At 42.6% G+C, this 18,458-nt stretch overlaps 1 long non-coding RNA gene across 1 annotated transcript; it reads left to right on the forward strand.

Annotated features, from left to right (window-relative positions):
• Window positions 1–3,424: 3,424 nt before the first annotated feature.
• LOC138762024 (uncharacterized) lies at window positions 3,425–17,977 on the forward strand. The gene is made up of 3 exons (XR_011356724.1): window positions 3,425–3,601; window positions 3,731–3,822; window positions 17,683–17,977. It is a non-coding gene; the product is annotated as an uncharacterized lncRNA (long non-coding RNA).
• The last annotated feature ends 481 nt before the right edge of the window (window positions 17,978–18,458 follow it).

Here is an 18,458-nt window from a genome sequence, read left to right on the forward strand (position 1 = left end):
TACCAGATTGTTGTAAAAGCCCCTCTGATTCATTTGTGTCATTCAGGAAAGGAAATCTTAGTCAGATCTATATATAACACTGGACTCAACAAAAGAATTAATTCTTGAAAGCCCCTTGAAAAAGTCTATTATAACTGCTACTGGAATGGAGAAAAAATGAAATGGGCACAAAAAACACAGAACTGAACTGGTCACTGACCCAGTAACTCTTGTAAACTACTCCTTACAAACAGCTGTTGATGGCTATATAATTGTCCCACAGACCAGACAAACAAAAGGATTAAATGTTGAGATGATGCTTTGTTGTGCCAGACTCCTCATTCACAATTGTTGGGTATTCCCTCTTACACACTCCCATACAGCTTGTATGGAGGAGAGGGTGGGGAAGAGAGAGAGATGGCCTGGGAATTAGAGGTGGTTTTTAAAGAACAGCCTTGGAAACTCTTTAGGGCTGTGCTGTAGACCCAATCATATTTAGCTGCTTCATCAATGATCTTCCCTTTAATATTAGATCAGAAGTAGGGATACCTCCTGATGATTGGACACAATTCACCTCCTCATCAAATGATGCAGACCATATCAACCTGGACAAAATCGAGACAACATTGAGTCACGTATGGCTAAACAGCAAGTACTATCCATGCCACAAAAGTGTCAGATAAAAATCATTTTCAACAAGTGAGAGCCTATTCACTTTCCCTTGATAATCCACGGCATTATCATTTCTGTGTCCTGCACCATTAATATCCTGGGATTCATACTGACTAGCCACCATCTACTCAGATGAAAAACAATCCTGGGAGAAAAAGAATGGTTGATGTTTTGGGTCAGTACCCATATCAAGGCTGAGAGTGCAGAAAGGAGATAGCCAGTAAAATGAGGACTGGGTGAGAGGCATTGGACAAGGGCTTAGTTAAGGCTGGTGAATCAGGGAGGGGTGAAGAATGATAGATGGGGAGGCAGAGGCAGTATATTGATAGATGCCTGACAAAAGGGAGATAAGAGGAAAAAAAGGGATCAGATTGAGGGAAGATAAATTATACAGGGTGAAGCAAGAGACAACTAGATGTTAAGTGGAAACAACGGATGCCAGTGCTGGAATCTGATAAGTAGAGAAGGTGATACTAGAGCTATAATGGAAGCTATTGAAACTGAAGGAGGGTGGTTGGTGTTCACTCATCCTTGATAAGGGGTTCACCAGGAATGTCAACCACTCTTTCTCCCACAAACAACAAGTAGAATATTTGGATGCATCATATTTTAGATGGGAGAACTAAAATATCTGATGTCATTTACGAGATTTATGATCAAACTTGTTTGCTGCTCAATGGAATGAATGCCTCAGACATAAAGATACCTTTGAAATATCATTGCTTTTACAGACATTTTTAAAAGATTAAGGAAAGAGATTCCTTTGTTAAAATATTCAAGGTGTGCTTTGCAACTAAAACTTGGAAATTAATAAGATCAAAAAATGTACTTCTTTTGGTCGGCACAAACAAGATCTTTGTCCTACTGTAGTGGTCTGTTAAGAATTCAACAACATGATTTTAGAATCCAAATCAGAATCAGGTTTATTGTCATGAACATGTGTTATGAAATTTGTTTTGTTGCAGCAGTAGAATTGTGCAGTATAAGGTGCAAAAGGACAGGGGTATTGTAAATTTCAATTTTGTAAATACAAGGTTTAAAAAAATAGTGCAAAAAATTATGGTTAATTATCATATTCTGTCTGTGTGATACAATGCAGCAAGCTTTTCATCCGTGATAAACAGATAAATGAAGGCAATTTCATCCACTCAGTAAAATATGCTTGCCAATGGGTATATCAATGCATACAAGGTTTGATTGACATCCTGGACAATTTATATAACTACCGTTCAGAGATAGATTTGGCTCTGAATTCAATTGCATCATCCTGCGAAGTATACCCAAGGACAGTTCTTCCTTATTCCAGGGGTTGTAGTAGTCTATAAATCCTAAGAGTAGAGCCATTAATAATGTAATCACATTATGTCTATTCTCGACTGAATTTGTAGATCTTTCCACTACTGCACTCCATCCCAGGGCTGGATTAACATCGTAGGGAAAGTAGCATATGCTACAGGCCCCATATTTTCAAGGGCCCCCCTGTTTACGTACTATGAATTATGAGAAACTGTTGTTTTCATATTTGGGCAGCAGCTATGAAATACCTGTGTTAATAATCCTGATTAAAGGTGATAATTGGCTAAAATAGCTAACCTTAAATTTAGGTTATTACCACAGTCTATGGGTGTGTTATATCTCATAGCCACTGCACAATAGTCTGATTAAAGGTGATAATAGGCTAAAATCGCTAACCTTAAAGGGGAGAGCGCCATTATTCTTGCCTCGCCCAACTGCCTCGTTCTTAGCCTTGGCAGCCCACCCACCCAACTGCACCCTTCCAGGCACCCAGCCGCCCGCCCCCTCACCCATCTAACTCCCGATATGGCAGCAGGGATGCAGTGCTGCCAGAGTTCACTGGAGTGCAGATCTGGCATCTGATTGGGCCGCTTCAGGGCTGCTCGACAGCTTGCGGCAATGGCTCAATGTGGGAGTAATGGCTGTCTTTGTTACCCATAATCCCACATGCAGCTAGAACCGCTCTGCGTCTCCCTGGCACAGTGGTGCTGGCAGAGCGGTTCCAGCTGCATGGGGATTATGGGAAATGAAGATGGCCATTGATCCTTCATTGAGCTAATCACCTGCTGCCACTTTAAGTAAGTTTTGTTTTAACAAAATGTGTATGTAAATTTTAACAGGGGAGGGGAGAAGAGAAGCAATTTCAGTGTAAGTGCAAAATGTATAACTAAGTTTTAATGGGGAGGCAGAATTTTAGTGCTTGCCATAGGCACTGAGTTCCCTAGATATGCCATTGGCAATCACTAATTATATAGTGATCTGAGAAAGCTAGCATCATTTTGTTAAGAATAATTAAGACTATTTCAAACTTACCAAAATAGACATGCAGGTTCAGTATCAGAAGCTCTCTTGGAGGGGGGGGGAAGGGCAGGGGGAAACCGCAGTCACACTTCCCCTTTACCACGCATGCGCCAGCCGGAACTATTTAGGGCCCCTTTAAAATAAATGCTACAGGCCCTACACTACCTTCATCTGGCACTGCTCCATCCTTTAATGGTTTAGAAAAAAACGATAAAAATATTGAACTAAGACCATATATTTCGATGTATAATTCGACCAGCATATAAGTTGACCCACATTTTTCATCTTAATTTTAATGGTTTTATGATATATCTGGCTTATAAGTTTACCCCTATTTTTAAGGTTGTATGGGCCTCCCAGGAACAACCCAAAAATTTTTAATACACCCCAGTCGCAAGTAACAAAGCTGTAAATTAAGTAAGTAAAAAAATAAATCTTGGCCTACCAGACAGCAATGGCGAAGCCCACGGAGCTGGAGCAGTGACATTGTGTTCCAAGCGGGAGCAGGAACCTTGGCTTACCAGGCAGCAATGGCAATGGCCCACAGAGCTGGAGTGCCGACATCGTGTTCCCAGCAGGGGCAAGAACCTCAGCTTACCAGGCAGGAGCGGTGACAGCGACCTCAGGGTCTGAGGTAGGAGTGCTCATGGCGGCGCCCAGCAGTAGGGAGGTGTCGGGAAGCGATGGCGGTGGGGAGGTGCTTCCAGCATCGATTTATACACCGAATTGATGTCAATCTGTTTTCTTTTTCTATGAATTTAAGGTCTCAAAAGTATATCCAGCGAATAAGTCAACCCCCTCCTTTTGAGAAAATTTTGAGGGTTTCATGACGCAACTTATACACCGAAATATATGGTAATTAAATAAGTCATTGTCAAGTTTTATCTTATGAATGGGTCACCATGGACACAATTACTTTGTGTTAAAATATGTGGCTGATTAAAAATGCAGGCACACAACTGGATAAAATGGTGGGGGGAAGAGGAATAGGAGAGAAAGGAGGTAAGTTCAGGGGAGAAGCATAGGCTAAAAGGTAAGAGATCATAGTGGGAGAGTAGAAGAACTGAGAAATGATGGCGGAGGGGGTAGCTTTCTGAATGGAGAGCGAAGGGAAGAGAGCAGGGAGCTGGAGGATAGGAGTCAGAGGGCAGGAAAAGAGGTGATGTTTAATGGAAACTGGAGAAGTCAATGTTAATGCCATCTTGTTGGAGGGTGCCTAGAAAGAATATTAGGTATGTTCTTTCAATTTGTGGGTAGCCTCAGTTTGGCAGTGCATGACGCCCATGGATAGACATATCAGTGGGTGGAATTAAAATCGTTTGCCACTAGGAGGTCCCTCTTTCTGCAGTGGACAGAGTGAAGCTGCTCAATGAAATGATCCCCAGTCTGCGCATAGTCTTTCCAATGAAGAGTAGGCCACAATGGGAACATCAGATGACTCCTGCAGACTCTGAAGTGAAGTGATGGTGGAGGGGTAGCAGCTGTTCCTGAAACTGGTGGTACGTGTCTTGTGGCACCTGTACCTCTTTCCTGATGGCAGCAGCAAGAACAGAGCATGTCCTGGGTGGTGTGGATCCTTGATGGTTGTTGCTGCTCTCTGACATCAGCATTTCACATAGATGTTCTTGATGGGGGTGATGTGGGGGTGTGGTGTAACACTGTAATACATGCATTGTACTAGTTGGCCCACCCCTGATACTGTAACTCCTCCCCCTCAGGATTCCAAATAAAGGCAGTACAGCCCAATCCCCTCCCTCAGTAATTGCCTTGGAATCGGGCCAAGGACTTGTAAGATATGCCTGTGTTTATAGTAATTAAAGCCTATTTATCTTGATTTCTGGCCTGTGAGGTCTAATTGATAGCGCTACAATTTAATCGCTATAATTTCATGCCATGGACAAGGCTATTCGAGTGGAGAAGCTGGAAACTAACCCGAAGGATCCAGAGGCCTTCGTAAAATTCAACCAGAGGCTGCACTGCTTGAACGCCTTTATAAGGAGACATGATATTTGAGAAGAAGTTGACAAGAGACCTGCTGTTTGCACGGGTCGGCCACCATGTTTTCCAGATGATTAGAGCTGTGACACTTACTCAGCAAAAGCAGTACTAGGCCCTGAAGGACATAATCTATACCAGATACCTCCTTGGTAGCTGCTGACGTGCACCTGATGAGCCCATTGATGCATACATTTAGACCTTGTGGGAGCTGGGGTGAGCTTGTGGCTGCACTGACATTACAGCAGCTGTCTACCAGGAGGAGCTGATCAGTGACGCATATGTGGCTAGCCTCAGGTCTGACCATATCAGACAAAGGCTCCTGGAGAAGGGCGATCAGACCCTGCAGGACGTGGTTGATCTCGCCAAATCATTAGAGATAGCCCAACAGAATGCGGAGGCTTGCCCCTCCAGTAACATGACTACCACATGGGGAGAAAGGGTGCCGCCACCTTTGGGTGTGGGGTCCCTAACAGCAGCCACTAACACTGAGCACCCAAAGTGCTATTACTGCGGCCAGACGAAACAACTGTGGAGGAACTGTCCAGCCAGAAACACAACCTGCTCCAGCTGCAGAAAAAAAGGACACAACGCAAAGGTTTGTAGGCCCAGACCTTCCTCTTACTGCACCGTGTGTGGGCAGCAGCTGTTGCCATCTTGGACCGCATCGCTTCTGGCACCACTTCCGGTCATGGAGAACAGCACGGTGGGAACCTGGGGATGACAACCCGGGTTGGCATCACTTCCAGCTTCATTTCCAGAGGCAACCGTGTGTGAACCATGGAAGCAGCCATCTTCGGGGCAGACATCTTGGAGGTCACCAGAGCACACATATAGTAGCAGGACAATGAGCTGACATTGGCATCTATCATTCTGGACCAGAGCAGCCCACATCAATTAGCAAGGTCCACCATGGACATTGAGGTAAACTGCTTGTTTGACATGGGAAGCACTGAATGTTTTATACTCCCAGGCACTGGACTGCACTGCTACCTCACAGGAACCCCAGTCCAGTGTAAAATCTCCAAGTTCCACTTGACTGAAATCCAAGGTAGCTACGCAGTAACATTAACCATGGGTGGCACCAAGTACAAGGATTTTAAATTGCTTGTTATGCAACAACGCTATGCGTCAGTCATAGTGTGACTGGACTTCCAGTGACAACTTAAAAGTGTTCTGATGGAATATGATTGCCCCTACCCCTTCCTCATGGTCAGGAATAACCGACTTTTAAACCTCCCGCCCGTTCCCCGAACACAGACAATCGCTGACGCAAACACCACCCACTGCACATGACCTGCAATCTGTCCACCCTCCATGTCTCACCCCTCCCTCAGTTCGAAAATCTCACTCCCAACTGTAAGCTTTTGGCAACTAAGAGCAGACGATACAACCCCAAGGTCAGAGCCTTTATCAAGGGTGAGGTTAAATGACTGCTGCCCAAGGGCATCATAGAGCCCACCACCAGCCCTTGGAGAGCACAGGTAGTGGTGGTAAAGAGCAGTACAGGATGATCATAGACTACAACTAAACCATCAACCAGTTTACCCTCTTGGATGCCTACTTCCTCCCTCGCAGAGCTGACATGGTGAACAAGATTGCCCAGTACTGGGTCTTCTCCACCATCGATCTCAAGACAGCCTTTAACCAGCTCACAATCTTTCCGGAGGACAGCCCATACACAGCGTTCGAGGCAGACAGCAATCTCATTTCCTCAGGGTTCCCTTTCGAGTCACAAATGAGGTTTTGGTCTTCCAGAGGGAGATGGACCAAATGGTGGATGACCACCAACTGAAAGCCATGTTTCCCTACCTGGACAATGTGACCATCTGTGGCCTTGACCAGCAGGATCACGATGATAACCTGCAAAAATTCCTCCATAAACCTAAACCTCATGTATAACCAAAAGAAATGCATGTTCCTGGCTATACTAGGGTGCATGGTGGAGAATGGAGTAATTGGTCCTGACCCTGAATGTATGTGGCCCCTGCTGGAGCTCTCACTCCCCAATAGCCTCAAGACTCTGATAAGGTGCCTGGGGTTCTTTTCATATTATGCACAAGGGGTCTCTAATTATGCAGTCAAATCCGACCCTCTGGTAAAATCTATCACCTTTCCCTGTCAGCAGAAGTCTAAGCAGCCATCTAAGTTGAGTCAATGATCAGATAAGCCATGATCTTGTTGAATGGCGGAGCAGGATCGACAGGCCGGATGGCATACTCCTGCTCCTATTTCTTATGTTCTTATGCAAATTAAGAGCGACAGGATCCCAAAGGGGGAATTGAACTGTCCACCAACAACTACGAGACCTTGTACCAGCCCTGGAAGCTCAACAAGCCTCCCGATGCCCTATCCCTGGGTACCTCCACCAACATGCAAGCAGATCGCCTCCAAGCCCTTCACAACAGCCTCTGCCACTATGGGGTCACCAGGCTCTATCACTTTGTAAGAGCCTGCAATCTCCCATACTCAGATGAGGATATCAGGGAGCTGACCTGCAACTGCCCAGTCTGTGCGGAGTACAAGCCACACTTCTACCGGCCGGAGGAAGCTCACATGATCAAGGCCACCTGCCCCTTCGAATGTCTAAGTATTGACTTCAAGGGCCCCATGAACTGGAATGTGTATTTTCTCAACATTGTTGACGAATACTCATGATTACTGTTTGCCATCCCCTGCCCAGATACGACCACAGCCACTGTTAATAAGTCTCTGCTTAACCTCTTCACACTCTTCGGATACTCCAGTTACATCCACAGTGACTGGAGGTCCTCATTCAAGAGCGAGGAGGTGCACCAATACCTGCTGGCCAAAGGTATAGCCATGAGCAGGACCACCAGCTGTAACCCCTGAGGGAATGGTCAGGTAGAAAGGGAGAATGGCACTATTTGAAGGGCAGTCCTCCTGCCCCTCAAGTCAAAAGGGCTGCCCATCTCCCAGTGGCAAGAGATCCTACCAGAGGCAATCCATGTCACCAGGTCCCTCCTCTGTTCTGCAACAAATGTGATCCCCACATGAAAAATTATTCTCCTTCCCCAGGAGTTTAGCATTGGGAACCATGCTACCAGTCAAGCTGATGACCCCAGGGCCTGTGCTACTCTGGAGTCACTCCAAAACCCATAAAGCAGACCCCCCTGGTCGAGAAGGTCCACCTCCTCCATGTGAACCCCCAGTATGCCTACGAGCAGTACCAGGATGGGTAGAGAGACACTGTCTTTTTTTGGAACCTGGCAACCTGACCGACCATGGCTGACCGAACAGCACCTCCCTCCCTTCCCCTACAACTACTAGGGAGGTATCTGACTCCACCGTTGGCACCAGTTGCACCATCTCAACCTCAACCAACAGCACCCCCCCCAACCCATCCCCAAATGGTTCTGTTCAGTCATCCGAACCACAGCTGTCACACAGACTACTGCCCAGGATCCAACAACTACACCACAGTCGGGACTGAGATGATCAGTTCAATGGACAAAACTACTGGACAGTCTGAACCTGTAGATAGACTCCAAATGGACTCTGACACTTCACCCCACTGGAGTTTGTTTCAAAAGAAGGGGTGTATGTGGTGGAACACTGTAAAACATGCCTCATACTGGTTGGCCCACCACTGATACTGTAACTCTTCCCCCTCAGGTTTCCTAATAAAGGCAGTACAGCCCAATCACCTCCCTCAGTGTTTCCTTGGAATCAGGCCAACAGCATGTAAGAGATACCTGTGAGTTTATAGTGATTAAAGCCTATTAATCTCGACTTCTGGTTTGTCGGGATTAATTGATAGCACTATATGGAGGGTGGGGGCGAGAGTTTTGCCTGTGATGTACTGGGCTGTGTCCACTACCTTTTGCAGGGTTTTACGCTCAGAGGGTTTTAGAACCCCCCCTCCCCACCCCATATCGTGCCATGATGCGACCTGTCACCACAGTTTGCCAAGGTTTCAGATGTCATACCAAACCTCTTGAAACTTTTGAGGAACTAGAGATGCTGATGTGTTTTCTTCACAATGGCATTAACATGCTATGTCCAAGAAAGGTCCTCCAAGATAGTGACCCCCAGGAATTTAATGTTGCTTACATTCTCCATCTCTGATTCCCCCAATGATTCTCAAGTTTTGCTTTCCTAAAATCTACAATCATCTCTACAATGGTGAGTTTCTCTAGCACTTTTGGGTATAGCAGTTATAATACCTCTGAGGAACTAGTAATTATAATGTGCATTAAACATCGCTATCAGGGACATGAGAAACAGGCATGGGTGTTATCAATACATGTGTATCATCTATTTTCTGACTCCCCACTGAGAATCCTACAGAATCATGAGATAGAGGGAAGGCTTACTGTGGGAGCCCAAAGGAGGCAGGTCAGTAGGACACTATCTAAAGATGCCACCCTAAAGGTCTCTGTGAGACCTTTACAACTGTGTAATAACCTCAGTATCTCAGATTTTGTCAGGTACTTCTGATAGCATCTTGTCACTTTCGGCAGGCAGGCCTCCAGTCCTGAGCCTGGATAGTCCTACTTGTAGAGGTAAATATCTGCAGTACCATAAACCTCACTTCTTAGTTCCTACATATCATGCATTTCAGTTTCCAGCTTCCTAGAGCACATCAGGGATGCTTTCTGTTATAGGAGAGGGGAATCCATCATCTTCTTAAGCAGAGAGTAGCAGAAAACATGAGCAGGTGAATTGTGTGCTTCCGAAAGGAATAATAGATTACTCTTTTGGCTCCATGTGTGAACACAAAGCTCTTCCTAAAAACCAGGAAAACTATTATTCCCTGAAAGTAAAGGAGGGTGTGCGATCGTAAGCAGAAACTGGCTGCAATAGCTGATTAATGCAATCATCTGGGAATTATGAATGTTACCTTCGTTCTTAGGCTATCCTTTCTGCCTGTGGTACTTCAGCTACCATCTGTTGGAGCAAATGCTAACCAAAGTTCAAACCTATGGCTCTCTTGAGGGTTGCACGCAGCCTTGTGCATTTCTCCTCAAAAACTGCTTGAAAAACCTTCTCCCTCCATCTGCTCCTCACTGGAGGGTTTTTGCCATTTCCGAATCCCTGCAGTGTTGTGACAAGCAGAGCAGACCATTTACATTCATAGAACCTTAGCATAATGAACTTCACCATCAGAGCAGCTCAGGCACTTAAAAGAATTTCAGCACACCGGGATCTAGCAGGGTTCCATTCTCTGACAGCTTTCGTTGTTGTGCTTGAAATATTTCACAATTTCAAGTCTTTACCCTGTGCAGCAGAATCTTCAATGAGTTTGAATCCATGAAGGGGGTTGGCGGTGATGTACTGAAAGACAGACGAGTTCTTGTAGCTGCCCAGGAATCTTGCACATATCAGGAAAAAGAATTCTGTGGTTGTGAACAACCTGAATGTTAATGGAATTTAACCTCTCCCGTCTGATGAATACTCTTGGATAATATAGTGTTAATGCTGCATGATGTTTAGATTTATATATACAAAAGAATTCTAAGAAATGACGGTGATAAATAAATATCTTAATTGCCAGTGGAATTTACATATATATCAGAAAACAGAACTGAGGCTCTTTTATGTAGATCTTGAATGACTGCCATTGAAAGTGTATATCTGCTGCAAGCTAGGTTTTCTGCTTTAGTTTCTGTTGCGATTATCAATCATTTTGTTTCGATCATCTGTGAATGCTCGAGAACTGTCACACAAATACTTAAAAGCCAAATTGCAATGTGCAAATGCCAAAACTGTCAGCCAGAATCTTTTCTGGACTTGTCAAAATCGAGACTAGCAGAATTATTAGCTGAAACAAATGTTGATAATTAACCCACAAATCACAAGATCAGTCCTTCCAAATAATTTATATCACATGTTAAATGTCCAGGGTTACAGAAGATAAGGCCATAAGAGTCTGCCCCACCATTCAATCATTAGCTGATCCATTTTTCCCCACTCAATCCTTCTCCCCATAACCTTTGATGCCCTGGCTAATCAAGAGCCTGTCAATCTCTGCCTTAAATACACCCAATGACCTAGTCACCACAACTGCCTGTGGCCACAAATTCCACAGATTCTCCACCCTCTGTCTAAAGAAATTTTTCCACCTTTCTGTTCTAAGTGATCTTTAATCCTAAAACTGTGTCCTCTTATCCTCAAAAATATGCACCATGTACATTAGATCATTATTTCACTGAATGTTGGTAGAACTTTGGTTAAATGTCAGCTAATTTTGTACCTACTGATCCACCGGGATGGAAGGACTGTTTGCTAAGTCTGGTTATTCTATGCTGTGGGGATTAGTTTTGGATATCAGCCTCTTTGGGTTTAGTCTTGGAGTTAGGCAGATTTGCTCGCTGCAAGTGTGGATCATGTTGAATGTCAGATGTGGCTCATTGATGGAATTGTTCCGCATCATTAGAAACTGACACTAAAGGATTCAACAAAGTATGATTTTACGAAAAGGGATAATGCTGGGCCGGGGAATCACTTTAAATCTACTTTGGAGGGAACTTCTATCAGTGTTCCTAGTCTTTTATCTTACGTTGGTGCTGCAACTATATCTCTCATTTTTTCCCCACCCGCATCTCTTAATATTTGACAGAGGCGTCAGGGCAGGTACAATTCCATGCCATTTAACTTTCTGACCTGCACACAGCAAGCAAAGTATTTTTTAGGTAAAATAGCTTTAAACCATGTTGCTAATATTGTGAAATTCTGTAACATGTATGATTAAATTTAACTTTGCTAACAGAATCGAGATGACATCATTACAAAGTAAAGTTGAGGAAGATGATGCAGAGGAAATCGTGGTTTGGCCTTTAGTGCAAGAGGGCTTGAGTATAAGGATAAATTACTTGGGGCTTCAGTGGAACCACATGTGGAGTGTTGTGTACAATTTTCTTACCAAAACAGTTTATAGTTGCTATTGTGAGAATGCAATGGAAGTTCATCATACTGGTTCCAAGGAGAGCTTGAATATACCAGGTCTCTGTTCTACACACCCAAGAAGAATAAGAGATGATGAAATTGAAATGAGAAAAATTCTTAGAGGGCTTGAGATAAAAGATATGGAGAGGATATGTTTTTTCCTGACTATGGAGCTAGAACTCAGAGGATATGCCAGTTATGACTGAAATACAGAGAAATTTCTTCATTTGGAGTGTGGCAGACCTTTGTAATTCTCCAGCTTAGAGGGCTGAAGAGGCTCATACATCAAAATAGATCAACTGAATTCTGGATATTAAAGAAAAAGGATATGGGGATGGAGAAGGAAAGTATATTAGTAGTAGAGTTTCTGAATAAATTAGCGATAAAAACCAATGGCACTTACATAATTGCAATTTTTACTAGCTACACAAATAGTATTAGTAAGAACCCTGATGATTGTTATGTGGTGGCAATTATTATTGCAATAATTTACTGTATACATTTTTATTAAAATTCTTTCAAAAATGATCTCCTGCAACATCATATTTCTCATTCTATTTTGTCATCTTTTTGTTTATGCTTAAAACATTTTTTTGATACTTTTGCTCACCTCTTATATTCTAATTAATTGAAATAATTAATATCACAAATAAAGAATGGAATAAATTTTAAACAGTTACAGGTTTCCCAAAAATAATTGGATTTTTAAAATTAAATTGTGCTTTTTGGGGCTAAGTTTTAATCTCATCGATAAAATAGTCATTTGAGGTTCTTTGACTTTCCTAAAAAGCCCTGGCTTACACATCATGAACCTTAAATTCAGTATTGTTCTCAGTGATATTTTTAAAGATGTACCGAGTTTGTAGGTTAATTGGGATATTTGGGTGGCACGGGCTCGTGGGCCGGTAGGGGCTGTTACCATGTGTATGTTTAAATTTTAATTTTAAGAAATATTGAGGTAGGTGGAGTGATTGTTGAGCAAGGAAATTTTATGACAAAAATTGACCTTGACCACTCAACAAGTTGCTGAAGAAGACTGATAAATTCCATTTCAATACATCGCAATGATTTGGATAGATCACATTTAGCATGTTAAAGCCAACCTACCTCAGATTTCCTATCTTATCCACTGCATTTAAATTAGCATTTTGCATGAAGTTAGTGTTCCTTTAAGCCAGGGGCTCTGAGACTAAAGAACATACAGGTGGTGGGCTGTTGGTGACTCAAGACCAGGCTATGAACTGCTGGAGACTGGATTGAGATTGGCTGAAGGGATACCAGATATGGGAGAGAGTTCTGAGGGCACTGAGAGCTTCCTGATTGTTTCAGAGGTTGGGGTCTGGAGCTCGAGTTGCTCGAGTTTGAATGGAAGGCTGTGTGGCTGTGGAAACTGTGGAAGAGCTGGGTGCAAACCCATAGACACTTAATAAGTCTGGGGACTCTCTTTTGCCTCTCTTTCTCTGTCTGTAAGGGACGCCGCGCAATTTCTGCTGATGGGGAGTCTTTGTTTGCCTTACAATAAACTGAAGGAAATTTTGTATCATATTACATTTTCTGTTTTACTATATGACAATAAAAGAATCTTGAATCTTGAAGTACCAGCTTAATTGAGCCAAATAAGGATAAGTATTTAGCTGACAAGAAATGTAAAGATCATTGTGAAGTTTATTAGAGGTTAGCTTTAAAAGAATTTTTTAAAAGGCTAAAACCTGGCTTTATCCTTCTTTATTTCATTTTTAGTTAATTCAGATCAAAGAACTTTGGAGTTTTTAATTTACTTCATTTGAAGCTGTTCTAAATTAGTTAATGGATTCTTAAAGATATATTTTCCCCTTTATCTCAATAATTTGATATGCAGAGTCTTGGCAGTAGAACCATAGTGGGCAGAAGATCCACTCCAAATCAACAATTAAATAAATTATTGATGATTTTATAAAATTTGGCAACCTTGCACAATATATCCTCCCAGCACATCATGTAATTAAGTAAACCTGCTGATTGCCACTTTGCAGTCAACCATACTTTCATGCTAGTTAGAACTAATAAGGCCATTCCAATCCATTCAACTTCACCATTCAATACATCAGTTGTGTGGGATGTTTGTAGCTTCTTCCTGATTGTTACAAGGCTTGTTGGTGGTTAGCTATTGAATATTTTAAAATCAGTGATGAGCTGCAATGTTGTATAAATTCATTGATGTTAAAGAAGAATTTTGGAAGCAGAGTTCAACAAGGTGTTGATGCTAATATAGCTCACTTTCATACTTTCAATTAAGGATGAATTTCTGAGCATATTATTCTATATCTACTTCTCCATCACATTTAGCTGCAGTGTACTTTATCTAAAGGTTTCACGTCAGCAATTCAATAAGTTTACTTTGACAACCTCTCACTCCCATGAAATCTCAACAATGAAGCACAGGACAACAATATCACTGAAATAACTACAGCTGCAGCTTATCTCCACCATGGTGTGAAAAATGTTGCAATCCCCTTCTTATTGCATGATGAGTACACTGAAATATCTGAACTAAATACATTGATGAGAAAACTTCAACCGTTCAAGAAGGCCCATGACCATCTTTTCTAGGCAATTATCAATGGGGAAAAACCTGCAGCATTGTACACATTCCAAGTATAAATGTGAAAATCTATTTCAGTGTCCACATTTACCTGCAATATTATTTATAAGTGTAGGTAATGCTGTGAGAGACTCGTACAATATTAAAAGCTGCCAGTGACATTTAGAACTGTGAGACCACGTACATTTTGACTGCCTGCTACTGTCTCTCTCTCACAATTAGAAATGATTCAACAATAAACTTAGGAAACTTTTTTTCTGGGCACCTTATCAATTTTGGGATTCTACACTGAAGTAAAAAATTTCAACAATCTACCTTTCCAGTTTGTGATCAGTTCTGATGTGAGATTATCAGTCTTTAAAGTTAAAGTAAAAACACAGTGCTGGAGAAACCCAGCAGGTCAAATAGTGTACTTTATATAGCAAAGATAAAAATACAAAACCAATGTTTTGGACTTGAGTCCTTCATTTTGGGTAGGAGGTAGAACCAGGCTGTGCAGGGGATGGGACACAATGAGGTAAGAGGCCGTGGGAGGGAGGTGAACAGAGGTGATGAATTAGAGATAGTAGCTGTTTTCACATCGTTGGGGAGCAGTGACTCTACTTTGTCCCAGTGAAATTCCCAGGAATTCAGGAGCTCGGCGGGTTTGATAATGAGGCTGGGATTGTTGCAGAGAAAGTGGAGGGCAGAGCATTTGGAGGAGGTGAGATTGAAATAAGAACGGAGAGTGGTGAAGTTGAGTTGGTTGATGTCTCAGCAGCAATTGGAAAAGGATCCAGAGCAGGCAGCTGGGCAGGATGAGGTTTCCAAGAGGCGGAAGAACACTTAAAGCAGGAGAAGGGGTCAAGTAGGGTGTGGAGAATCCTGTTTGTGGAAGTGGGCTTGGAGCCGGAGACCACGGAAGAAGAGTTCGGCATCATGATGTATGTGGAACTCAGTGAGATGTGGGTGAAGTGGGACAAAGGTAAGGCCTCTGGTGAGGACAGAGAAGGGAAAGTCAGAGGGGACGATAAAGGCCAAGCAGGGCTCAGAGAGGGAGCCAGAGTGGTGGAGGATGTTGAGGAGGCCAGAGGTATGAGGTAGGGGATCATTAGAGAGTAGTGGGGAGATGAGGGGGTTTGAGGGGAGGAGGTGAGAGGGTCTGAACTTCTCTATTCAGCCCTTAAAATGAACTCAGGTTTATTTATACTTACCTGCAAGGTATTTCAAACATTTTTATTTTATTCAAAGTTGCCTGCAACAGTTGTGTTCTACTTTCTGCTCTCTTTTCCCATTCAACATTCTGATCTCCTCCAGACAGATCAGCTGTAACCAACAGGCCTTCAACACTCAATGAATACTTATTTTCTAACCTGTCATAGTTTTGATAGAAGGTAGCAGTTTTGAAACTTTGGCTCTATTTCCCACTCCACAGATGCCATCACATCTCCTGAATGTTTCTGCCATTTTTCTGCTTTCATTTTCCATCAATTTCTGCAGATTTTTGGGTCCTCAAGATATTTCAGATGCTTGAATCTGGAGCAAAAACAGACTTCCAGTACTCATAGTGCCAGGCTATATCTGTGGAGGAAAAGAGATAGTCAAGACCTTTCATGGGACAGAGGGTGTGGATAGAAGACAGTCAATATATTATATTTATACAGTATATTTTATATATATATATACCCCGCTTTACGAAACAAGAGCCAAAATAAGCCAAAATGGTGTAAAGTGAAGTTCCATTCTCTATTATTGAAAGCTATTTTCAAAAAAGTGAAAACCCATATCAAGGATACTGACATGAGAGGCATCAGATGCTGAGTACAAATGAAAATCAGCAGCAAAAACTTTTTGGTCAGTTGAACTAATGCAATGTCTCAGCATCATTATGTGATTAAACAAGTTAAATTCAATAAAAGTTAATTTAATGTGTCTCCAACTTCCTACGTGATACAGCAAGTCTGAAATTATCTTTGTGTTCAGCTTGAAGTAGTCTGTCATAATCTATTATTTTTCCAAGAAGCAAACCTTTTGAAAAAATGCTGTCCAATATTGGTGGAACCAGATGAGAGGGAGATGATGGCAGATTGAGCAAAGTGGAGGAGAAGAGGCAGAAGGGGAGAGATAGAGGTTAGAGGGTGATAGGTGGAACCAAATAAGGCAGGGATGATGGGCAGGGGCAGATGGAACGTGGGGGGAAGATGAAACAAGAGAAAAGAAACCCTGGTAGATAGGTATGTAGGTGATTGGCAGATAAAACCAGGTGAGTTGGGTGATGAGTACATGTCATGAGGAAAGATGGAAAACATGAACAAAGGAACAGAGGCCCAGGGTGGACTGATAGGAGTACGAAAGGAATACAGGGCAGTGGGTCACCTGAAATTGGAAATGAGATGTTGTTTTTCTAGTTTGTGTTTGACCTCACCTTTTGCAGTTAAAAAGGCCAAGAATGGACAGGTTGAATCGGAATAGGAAGTGGAATTGAAATAACCTGCAACTGCATGCTCGAGATGGCCGTGGTGGACTGAGTGCATATTCTCTGCAAAGCGTTCGCCGACTACACTTGGTCTCACCAATGTAGATTAGACCACATCACAACCAGATAATGCAATAGACTAGGTTGGAGGAAGTGCTGCAGATTTTTGCTTTCAAGAGAAGATAAGGCATTGCTTGATATGCTTCAGGAAAATACCGCAGGAAATGTTGCAATAAGATAAACTTGAAGATACTTGACAGGAAAAAAACATATTTTAGTGGAAAAATTAGTCTTTTAATGAATCTCACAGAAAGACGATACCTTTTCGTAGAACAAAGAACATAGAACACAGGGAAGTACAACACAAAAACAGGCAACAATGATGTCAATTTAAATTTACAGGGTTGTGTGTCATTTGGGTGCAGCTGGTTGGCATGGGCTTGTGGGGTGGAAGGGCCTGTTAATACGCTATATGTCTAAATCTAAATTAAATTTACACTAATCCCATCTGGCTGCACATAGTCTACATCAGTCCATTCCCTGCTTGTTCATTCTCCCATCTAAATACTTCTTGAATGTTGTAATCATATCAACATCCATCTCCTCTCATGGCAGCATGTTCCATGCACCTACATTCTCTATGTAAACAAACCTGTTTTTCCAATCTTTAAACTTTCCCCTTCTGACCTTAAATATAAGCCCTCTAATAGCTGACATTTTAAATTGGGAAAAAGATTAATTCTCTATATATCCTAATTGTATTTGTTTATTTCAGGTCACCCCTCAGCCACTGAACCCTCAGAAACACACTCCACGCTTGTGCAATGTCTCTTCAGAGCAAGTACTCTCTCATCTGAGTAAATTCTAATCCAGGAAATATCTGGGTGAACCTCTTTTGAACCCTCTCCAAAGCCTTCACAATACTCCAAATGTAGCTTAACTAAAGTTTTATGCAACTACAACATGTCTTTACAACTTTTATGCTCAATGCTGTGGTACCAGAAATTCTAACCTGTCAGGATAGTTGGTGGTATTGGAGACAGAAGAGTTTGAGGGTGGTATTAGTGACAGGGGTGATGGGGGGGGGGGGGGTGGGAATTAGTGACCAACCTCTTGGAGATGACATGCAGTTTTCTTCTTGTGAAACATTTGGGTGGGGCGGCATGGTTGGCGCAATGCCTTTATAGCAACAATGATCGGGACCAGGGTTTGGATCCTCCACTTTCTGTAAGGAGTTTGTACATTCTCCCTGTGTCTGAGTAAGTTTCTCCGGGGGCTCTGGATTCCTCCCACCATTCGAAACATATAGGGGGTGTTGGTTAATTGGGTGTAAATAGGGTGGCACTTTTACTCTGCTGTATGGTTACATTTAAAATTTTTAAAATTTAGTTAGGAAAAAAAAATGCAGGATTCCAAATTATTGGCCTGGCTAGAAGTTTTAATTATGGGTGTGATGATACGCTGCAGTACATCACTCAGACAACAGGTGGCCTAGAGACATGACACCCAGTCTAATGACATCCGACCACCAGGTGGGCCCAGAGAGCCCAT

This window comes from Narcine bancroftii, chromosome 4 (genome assembly GCF_036971445.1).
Source record: "Narcine bancroftii isolate sNarBan1 chromosome 4, sNarBan1.hap1, whole genome shotgun sequence".
NCBI lineage: Eukaryota > Metazoa > Chordata > Chondrichthyes > Torpediniformes > Narcinidae > Narcine > Narcine bancroftii.